This window comes from Otolemur garnettii, unplaced genomic scaffold (assembly GCF_000181295.1).
Source record: "Otolemur garnettii isolate 467f Iridium unplaced genomic scaffold, OtoGar3 scaffold00087, whole genome shotgun sequence".
NCBI lineage: Eukaryota > Metazoa > Chordata > Mammalia > Primates > Galagidae > Otolemur > Otolemur garnettii.
Window position 1 is genome coordinate 5,351,620 of NW_003852482.1, and position 10,651 is coordinate 5,362,270.

The 10,651-nt window shown below is 51.8% G+C and overlaps 1 protein-coding gene across 1 annotated transcript in view; it reads right to left on the bottom strand.

Moving 5' to 3' along the window:
- Nucleotides 1-10,651, bottom strand: part of NTNG2 (netrin G2) — a 61,975-nt gene that overhangs the window by 50,657 nt on the left and 667 nt on the right. The window lies entirely within an intron of this gene.

The window sequence follows — 10,651 nt, forward strand, 5'->3', positions numbered from 1 at the left end:
CCCTAGCAGCCCCCAGAGGGCCGAGACCTCTCAGTGCAGATGGCTGAACGGGGAGGTCCACAGCTGGACTCAAGGCAATCTGGGAAGTTCCCACAAGTGTTTGCAGACTTGTGTGTGCATGCACGCATGCACCAGTGTTTGCACACACATGTGCACATGTGTTGTTCTGGAAGGAGACCCACCATGGATTCTCAAGGGGGCTGTTAACACCTGAAAGTTAGGTGCTCTGGCTCCAGGTTTTAGTGGGGGTCTCCTGCCTTCTCTCTCCCCTCTGGGTCTGCTTGGGGCAGGGAGGCTGCTGCTCTTCTCTGGCCCTCTCTCCAGAGGCAGAGTCTGGGAACACTCTGAGGTCAGCAGGCATACCCCTCCTTTTGTAGGCAGAAATCTATACCCCAAAAGGGAAAGAGGCTTGCCCAAGGTCACCCAGCTCCTGGCAGCCAATACAGAGGGGGGCCCAGTCCCCAGCGCAATGCCAGATCCAGAACTGTTGGCAAAGATTTCAGAGGGTGCCCAAGGTGGAAACGGGGACAGAGACAAAGTGCCATCTGAACGGCAGTCTTTTCTTGCTGCCACCTGCTTGTGACCATCTCTTGAACCCCCAAAGGGAGGGGGTGCTCCAAGGACCCACCATCCCCCAAAGGCCAGGTGAGCTGTGCAGGCTGGCAGCAGAGGAAGGCCCTGCGTGGCCCGGGGGCTGGCAGGGTCTCATCTCTGCCTGGGCCCCTCTCACCTTCTGCCCGGCAGCAGAGTTCCGCTGCGGAAAATGCCCAGCCATGTTTCATTTCCTTTTATTTCCCTGGCCGACTCTTGGAGTCAAGTGGACAAATGACTTGGGCAGCAGGAGGGAGGGAAAATGAGGGGCCAAGGAGGCCAAATGGTCCCCAAGGGACTCAAGACAAACTGTGCTGGGAAGAAGAATGCCAGGTCCCTGAGGACCGGCCTGAGTCCCTTTTCATAGTGGGGGCAGCTCTAGAACTCCCACGTTGTTTAGGTCTGACGGATCCATAAACATGGCTATTCAATTCCAATTCCTCCCACTGACTAGACCTTGAGAGGTGAGAGGACCCCTCTGTGGCTGCCCAGTGAGATTCAGTGAGATTCTAGCCCCTCGGTCTCCCAATTTCAGGAGGCCATTCAGATTCCTGTGTTACAGAGCAAGGAAATGCAGGATGGTGGTCAAGGCCCTGGAGACAGATGCTGGCTTTGGCTGTACAAACCTGGGTAGGTCTCCCCACCTCTCTGAGCCTCTCCTTTCTCATCTGTACTCTTCCCTGGTTCAGTTTGCTGAGAGCACATGAAAAGCTTCCCATAGTAAACGCTCTGCCCAGAGCCCTGCACTGAATGGCCACGAAACGGGCCTGCTGAAGCAGCCCCACGTGTGGTGGTACCCGGCACCTCACTTCATGATGCTCCCAGCTGACCAGCAGACAGCCAGGCCTGAAGCCCCGGGACAGAGTCGTGGCTGCTGACTTTGTAGTGGTTGCTCATGTTCTGTCACCATCCTGTCCTGCCTCCCCCCCGCCTGGGCCCAGCTGTCACAGAACATCCTTTCTACCCTTCTGTGGCTGCTACCACGGGGAGGACCACAGCTTATAGGTGGGCTGGGGGCAGTGTTTTTGGTCCCCTCAGAGCCGGGGAGAGCCTGCTCTGGGCAGTGTCTCAGTCACTAGTGGTGAACTCAAGTGACAGCTCACCTAAGCAGGCCAGAGAGTGAATGTGGGAACTCACTGGCCCTGGAGGAGCAGCTCCAGCACCAACTGGCTGAGGTGGCTTCCAGGCAGGCATTCCCTGTCCTCCCACCAGATGTCACCACGTGAGGTCAAATCCAGGGTGTGAGTGGATAGATGGAGACCAGGTATGGAAGGCACCTGTCCCCAGGCCCCCAGGCCACTCTTTTGGGAGAGCCCATGGCCTACAGAAGAGCCTCCATGTCACTCTAGCCTCTGGGCCTCGGTTTCCCCAGTAGGGAATGACAAGGGTTAGGGCTGCCTCCCTCCTCAGGCCTACCAAGGAGTAACTATTATTAAATGACTGGGATCTAAGTTTGAGCCTTGACTTTACCACTCACTACTGGTGTCTGTTTCCTCATCTCTAAAATGGGCACAAAAGGGTAATAGTAGCTTTTGCCACACAGGATATTTAGGAGGGTTTGATGAAGTACCACACACAGGATGCTCAGTGCTTCAGAGATTTGAAAGCCCAGAAATAAATGCATATATCTGCCCAGCTGATTTTTGACTAGTTTGCTAAGAACATTCAGTAGGGGGAGAATATGCCCTTTAGCAAATAATGCCAGGGAACTGGATATCCCACATGAAAGGATGAGGTGGGCCCTTACCCTACACCATGTATATCATGTATATAAATACAAAAATTTACTCAGGATGGATCAAAGACCTAACCGTAAGAACTAAAAGTAGAAAAGTACTAAAGGAAAACATAGGAGTGAATACTGCTGACCTTTGATTCAGCAAAGGTGTCTTAGACAAGACAGCAAAAACACAAGCAACAAAAGGAAAAAAATACGTAAATTGGACTTTATTAAAATTAAAAATGTTTGTGCATCAAAGGACATAATCAAGGGTGAAAATACAATACAGACTGAGAGGAAATATTTTCAAGTATATATCCAGTAAGGGTCTAGCATCCAAAATATCTGATGGGCAACTCAAGGGCTAGAAGTCAACCTAATTACATAACAGACAAAGGACTCGAGAACATGTTTCTCCAAAGAAAGCGTGCAAATGGCCAAAGAGCACTTGCAAAGATGCTCAACATCGTTAGCCATCAAGGAAAAGCAGATCAAGGCCACAGGAAGACAATGCTTCACACCCAACAGGTTGGTCACCACAAAGGACAAAAATGGAAAATACCAGTGTTGGTAGGATGCGGAGAAACTGGAGCCTTGGACATGGCTGGTGGGAGCCTAACAAGGTGCAGCCTCTGTGGAAGACAGTTGGCAGTTCCCTCAAAAGTTAAACGTCAAATTATTCCATGACCCTCAAACTCCCCTCTTAGGTATACCAGGTCTGACAATTAGGTTCTAGAATTCAGTGTAAAGTGCTACATGCCTCATTGCTGGATGTCACTGCGGTCACCTTTGAAGTACTCCCCTCGGGAAGCTCTGCACCCAGGCCCACACCTAGTCCACCCTTTAAAGCAATGTCAGAACTCTTTTGCTGGAACGACCATCAGAGATGTCATCATGATGTCCTGAAAGTCATCAAAATGTCTTCCTTTCACTATTTTCTTTAGATTTGGGTAAAGAAAAAAGTCATTGGGGCCAGATCAGGTAAGCAGGGAGAGTGTTCCAATATGGGGTGTCTGTTTTTACTGGCTAAAATCTCCCTCACAGACAGTGCTGTGTGAGCAGGTGCATTGTCGTGATGCAAAAGCCCATTTTTGCACACATCTTTCTCATGCCAAGATTTTCAGTTAAAATTTTCCTAGCTGCTTCTCTGTTCCTGTTTACTTGGTCTGCTATGCTTCTTGCAGTCAACTGATGATTTCTGATACACAATTCAATGAATTTTTTTTTTTTTCAGTTTTGGCTGGGGCTGGGCTCGAACCTGCCGCCCCTGGTATATGGGGCCAGTGCCCTTGAGCCACAGGCGCTGCCCTCAATGAATTTTTACAAAGTTTTCATCAATGCTGCACACCGTGGCAAGTTCACAAACTTAATTGTCAGACCTTGTATATATATGCAAGAAGAAATGAAAATATATGCCCACACAAAAACTGGTACACAAATATTCAGAACAGGGTTACTTATAATGGCCCCAAATGGAAATAGCCCAGATGTCCATCCGTTGATGAATAGATGAAGAAAATATGGTCCATCTGTACCATGGAATATTACTCAGCCACAAAAAGGAACAAAGTGCTGACACAGGCTACAACACCAGTGAAGCCTGGGAACACGACGCTAAGTGAAAGAAGGCAGCCACAAACCCTCACTTGTACGTTCTGCCCGCGTGAAATATCTAGAATGGATAAATCAGAGACAAAGGCCGCCGGCGGTGTGGGAGGGGAAAGAACTGCCAACGGGGTTCCCCACAGGGTGAGAACTAGATAGAGGTGGTGGTGGCACGACTCTGCGGGGGCGCCGAACGCCACCGAATTGTACACTTTAGAATAGGCAAATTTTAGGTTAGACATCTTTTATCACAATAAAACTTTTCTTTTTTTGAGACAGGTCTCACTCTGTCACCCAGGCTGGAGTGCAGTGGCATAATCACAGCTCACTGCAGCCTCAAACTCCTGGGCTCATGATCATCCTGCCTCAGCCTCTGGAGTAGCTGGGACTATAGGCATGCACCACCATGCCTGGCTATTTTTTGAGGGGTGGGGTCTCTCCATATTGCCCAGGCTGGTCTCAAACTCATGGCCTCAAGCAATCCTCTCTGGTCTAGCCCCCCAAATGCTAGGATTACAGGCATGGCACCTGGACTGAAACTTTTTTTTTTAATGGTTAATTTTACGTTATACGAATTTCACCTCAATTGAAAAAGTTCTTTTTTAACCTTTTTTAAAAAAAATGCAGGTGCTGTGCCAGGCCTAGGGGACACATGTGGAACCCTCTATCTGCACGGGGGTCTCCCACTTTGTCTGTCACCGACATAGATTTTCCTCAAACTCCCAGAACATACCTGGCAACCACCCAGGAAAACCAAATGAACAGGTTAATCTAGTCAAACCCCACTGTTGTGCAGTTGAGGAAACTGAGGCTAAGGGGCCTTGGCCTACCAGCAGCAGGCTGAGGGGCCTAGAACTGCCCCTGACTCCCCCCAGGATCAATTCTTCTCTTACCCATTGTCCTCCCCCCACCCCAGCCCCCTCCAGCAGTTGGTGTGTGCTCAGGGAATTAGAAACACATTTCCATATATTTAAGCAAATCTGCTGCTGATGAAAAACAAATCAGATCCTGCAAAGCAAAGCCGAACAGAACCTGCTTCCGCATCAGCTGGCACGTCTCACTCTGCTCACACCCCAGCCCCTGCAGGAAGAACGGCATCCACGTGGGCCACAGGGCCTCGGCCAGGTCAGAGGCCAGGAAACAGGGCTTTGTGGCCTGACCTTTGGAGGAGGCCTGGGGCAGCCCCACTGCCCAGGACTTCCATGTCCTGAGCTCCGGCCCCTCTCCTAGCCCCAGAGAGTGGTGAGGAGCCAGGGTCAGCCACACCCCTCCTCTGCATCTCTGCACACACTGTTCCTTCTGCCTGGACCCTTCCGCCTCTGAACCTTGCAGTCTTTAATGGCCCCACCTCGGGACACACTGCTGTACCCCTCCTTGGCCTAGTGGGTCATTTTCTGTCTGTTAGTGTCTACTTTCATTTCTTTCATCCGCCAAGCTAAATTCTAGAATGGAAAAAAAAAAAATTTTTTTTTGAGCATTCACAAACTTCCTCAGGTTGTGTCTGGTATCAATCCCCGCTTTCAGATGAGAAAGCCAAGACCCAGGGAATTATCCAGTGTTCAACAACCCAGAGAAGCGGAGATAAGCACGACATCCCCGTCCCCATCTGACCCCTGTCCATCGCCTGCCTTATCACACAGGGGATGGAGGCAGCTGTGATAATACACGAAATAAAGGAGAAGAAGGGAAATGTGTTAAAAATCCGGGCTGGGAATGTAGAGGAAGATGATCCAGGAAAAGGAGGATCTAAAAAAGTCTAGCTTCTCTAAGCCTCCGACACTCTTCAGAAAAATGTCCCCTCCAGGCCTTTCCCTCCCCACTGCACTCCAATTGCACTGCCTCCCACCCCATGGGGTGTCTGGACCCAGCCCCAGTCCCTTAATATTATAAAATTCAGAGGCAAGGATGTCACACTGTGGGCGGGCCCCAGTGGCAGCACTGACCCCCATCTTCCATCTACTCCCCAAGAAAGACACTTCACTGTATAACAAGATGTCATCTCAAAAAACCGTTCTTGTCCTAGGCTGCCCTGCCTCGGGCCTTTTAAGAGATTGAGTGGCTTTAACCAAGGGCCGGGTGCAGCTCAGGTGCCAAAGTCACTTGTGACTGACTTAAGGACAGAGCTGTGCAAACCTCCCGGCTTGATCTGATTGCAGATCCCACACACAGAACGAGGACTGCCCTGGAGAGCAGCACAAGCTTCCTTCTCAAAGCCCCAGTCCTTCCTTCCAGACTCAGCCCTGATCCCTTCTCCGAGAAGCCTTCCTGGATTTCATTATCTTTCCTCCCATCCTTCCATTTGTTCAGCTAACACCCACTGGGCACCTATGGAACCAAGAGGGAGGTGCTGGGGCCACAAAGATAATGTGACAGCCCTGCCTTTGAGGAGCCCACAGTCCAAAGGGGAAGCAAACATCTGAAGTTAGAGAATCGCAGTTGTCAAAATGGACACTACAGGGCTGATGGAACAGACTCTGGGTGGAAGAACAAGCCCAGCAAGATTGGATAAGCTTTAATCTTCACGTCTCACACTAGAGCAGACTTCGACTCTAGCTAAGCACTTCCAGATATTTTGAAAGGGGCATTTCCTTCTCCCAGGAAGTTGGTGAGTTGGGCAAGGCAGTCATAATCATATTCCTCTTACTAATGGGGAAACCGAGGCTTGGAGAATTTCAATGACTTGCTCCAGACCACCAGGCCCACAGTGACAATGCCAGGATGTGAGCTCAGAGCTTCAGATCCCAGGCCTACAGCTCTTGTCAAGATATGGGGCTCCCTCTTTCTGGAGTATTCCACCAGGTCATGCTCAGAGTGGAGCACGGGTCCTACCTTGACAAGGGAGGCCAGCATTTAGAAATCTCAGCTCCTGGTTCTATTCCTTTATTCCTAGGTCTCTGTGCTTCTCCTGCTCTCTCCCCCTTTCCTCCCTCTCTCCCTTTAACCCTCAAAGGTCCCAAGGGAGCCAGCAGCCCCATACCTTAGCAACAGGCCTCATCTACTGCCTTGGGATCCAACCCTGTATGCCCCCCAATCACCTGGGTTTCTTACTTTTAGATTCTGGCTCAGCAGGCCTCAGTGGACCTGGAATTCTGCACTTTTTTTTTTTTTTTTTTGAGACAGAGCCTTAAGCTGTCCCCCTGGGTAGAGTGCCGTGGCATCACAGCTCACAGCAACCTCCAACTCCTGGGCTCAAGCAAGTCTCTTGCCTCTGCCTCCCAAGTAGCTGGGACCACAGGTGCCCGCCACAACACCTGGCTATTTTTTGGTTGCAGCTGTCATTGTTGTTTGGCAGGCCCAGGCTGGATTCAAACCCACCACCTTAGGTGTATGTGGCTGGCACCTTAGCCACTTGAGCCACAGGCACTGAGCCAAATTCTGCACTTCTAACAAAGTAGGTGGATGCTGCTGGTCCAAGGACCACTCTTTGGAGAGTAATGGTATAAGATTGCTCTGAACACCACCCTGCCTGAACTGTGGCTCTCTGGGTCTCTTTCTCCTGCTGCTTCTCTCTCCTGAGTCTCCGTTGATTGGCTTTGTCTCTGAGGCACCAAGAAAGGCTCAGGTAGCTGGTGGGAGGCCTGGATGATGGAGCACAGTGGGACTCCTCCCCATCCCAAAGGGGTCCTGGGAGCCACAGTCATGTTTAGAGGGGTTGAGAAGCCTTCACCCACTGCCCGCCCCTCCTGTCCTCGGGCCTGCAGCCTCACCAGCCTGGCCTCCAGGGCAGGTCCTGGGAACTGGGGCAGGGGAGGGGGCTCACCTTTCTTCTCCTGCAGCCCTTATTGAAATTTTGCCCTTGCACAAGAATCCTTGGTCGAGAGCTCATCCCTATTAATTCTCGTTGTGCATTTAGAGCCAATAGGTTTTTATTTATTCATTTATCTTGTCTTTCATCCTCCTCCCCTTCCTCACCAGGCTGGAATTTACAATTCAGTTCTCCTGCGGCCTTGCCAAAGGACAGGAAGCCTGGGAGAGAGAGGGTCTGCCCCTCAATCTGAACAGGTTGTCCACCCCTCAGCTCCTCTGGTACTTTGGGAGTACTCCAGGGCTCATGTTCCAGTGGGCTGGATGATGAGACAGGCCCAGCACCTGCCACAGGAGGGACAAAAGGGAGCAGAAACCTGCTGGGTGACTACATGGCTAAGGGGGCAGCCGGCCATCTAGCTGCCATTGGTGCGCCCCCTGGTGGCAGGTCAATGCCACCTGCCATGCGGCAGGAGCTGCAGTCTCCCTCCACCTGCTGCCCAGAGGCTCCAAACACAAGACGTGGCGTCCTCAAGGCTCGAGAGAAGCAAAGAGAAGCCTCGAAAGCACCGCGGGAGGGAGTAGTAACAACAGGCATAAGCCAATAATGATTCTACTGCTTGTTGAGTACTTCCTATGTGCCAGCGTGCACCCAGGGCATGCGCAGGTGGCCGGCACCGGCCGCCAGCACCAGGACGCTGGGGCAGGATTTTCTCTATTCGACAGAGGAAGAAACTAAAGGCTGGGGAGGTCAGAAGCTTGAGGGGAGGCTGCGCCGCCTGGTGGATAGGCCCTGGCCGCAGACAAGTTCCCGGCCTGCCTTCTAGACTGGGTGACCTTGGCAGGATTTAGGCACCCCTTTCTAATCCCTAAAATGGGATTAGATTAGGACCCACCTTAGAGCACACCCAGGATACGCCTAGGGGAAGTGGCAATAAATGGTGGCATCAGGGTTAGAATCCAGATCTATCTGGAAGTGATCCCCCCACAAAAGCCAGCCCCCCAAAAGGCTGCCCCCCACCTGCCAAGACAGTGGCCCCACCCTCACTGGCCACACATTTGTAATCAAAGGCAGAGCTGGGTGACAGCCAGTAATGAAATATTTATGCTCATCAAACAGGTGTCAAGACCCTGAGGACTCACCCATGTGGGAGATCTTGGAAATGCCATTCTTCCTCCCTGCCCTCCACGCCCATCCTCTCAGGAGAGGAAAGGGGATGTGGTGAAGAAGAGAGCTCCTTCCAGACCCAGGGCTCAAGGACAGTCACATGGGTTCAAGCCTGTGGGCACCAGGACTGGGAGGGGCAACTACCTCCCCCAGCAGCTGCCAGGTAGGCTGGGCAGAGCAGACGGGGGTCCACATGCAATGATATCCTGGGCAGGCTTTGGCCAGGAGAGGGCCTTGGACTTTTTTTTTTTTTTTTTTGAGACAGAGCCTCAAGCTGTCCCCCCTAGGTAGAGTGCCATGGCATCACAGCTCATAGCAACCTCCAACTCCTGGGCTCAAGCGAGTCTCCTGCCTCCGCCTCCCAAGTAGCTGGGACTACAGGCGCCCGCCACAACGCCTGGCTATTTTTTGGTTGCAGCCGTCATTGTTTGGCGGGTCCGGGCTGGGGATTCGAACCCGCCACCTTAGGTGTACATGGCTGGCGCCTTAGCCGGTTGAGCTATAGGCGCCGAGCCGAGGGCCTTGGACTTTCATCAGTTCCCTTGACCTGAACTTGGTCCTATGAATTATGTTTTACCCACTCCCCCTAGCACATTAAAACAATAATATTTAAGGAAAAAAATACCGTGGGGACTATAATATGAGAGGCAGAGGTTGACTCCGCCCAGGGAATGTGTGTGAAAGTCCTTCCAAGAGCTCAGATGCAGACTAGCAATGGGCTGCCACCCTGGTCTCAGCCCTTACTTCCAGGGCCCAACCCCTTGCCTGCCCCTGAGCCAGTGGGGCCCTGTGTCACCTGTGCATGGAGGCCCCAGACGACACAACTGTGGCTGCTGACTTCATTCTGCCTTCTCCCTTCCTTCCTCCCTCCCTCTCCAGCCCAGCCACCACCTGCAGTGACGGCCTTGTCACCACTAACAAAGTAGGAACCTACCTTGTTGTGCTGACTGCTCTATATGACAAGCAGCCCCATGGGATTGAGTCCTCAGGTGCAGGGAGTGGGGATGCTGGGCTAGCCCCACCATAAACTCAGAGATCTGGAGGCTCCTGCAAGGACACTCAGAGGCACCAGCTGTCCCAAGGACAACACTGAGCTCTTCTTGTCCACTGCTGCAGCCTGGCTGCCCACTCTGTCAAGGCACTGCCCAGTAGTAAGGTGCCTCCCAGTGGGCAGTTTATCTCAGTGACTTTCACCACGTCACGGTATGTGACTGTGGCCAAACACCTGCACCCCACTGCCTCAGTTTCAACATCTATGTGACTGGAATGGCTAACATCTGTGGGATACCTGGTCTGTCTCTGACCCTATTTGAACACTTTACTTGTATTAACTAAACCACAAACTCCTTCCAGTGACCCTGTGTGAGGTAAGTACCCATTTTACAGATGTTAACAGAAACCCAGTGATGTCACTGGTCCAGAGCCAACACCCTACTGCTCCTATTTCATACTGTACAGACTCCTGCAGCTTATGGTAAGTGACATTGACTATTAGTTTGCTGGTAACATTACTTGAGTATCCAAGTACCCCGGGGATCTAGGACCCCTCCTTCTCTAACTAGGGACTCAAATGGCAACACCTGAACATGTGCCATCCCCTGCCTTAACCCCTGCTTGTAGCATGACATGAGGAATGGGAATGGAGGGGTCCTGCTACAATGTCTACACCCTGACCCCCACCACCATCCATCATGAACCCTCTCTGAGCTGCCATCAAACCCACCTCTACTGAGTGCCAGCTCAGGGCATACACTGGCCTCACAGTGCTGGATTAGACTGGATAGGCAAGGAGGTTGCATCGCAAAAGGGATGAATAGAGGGGG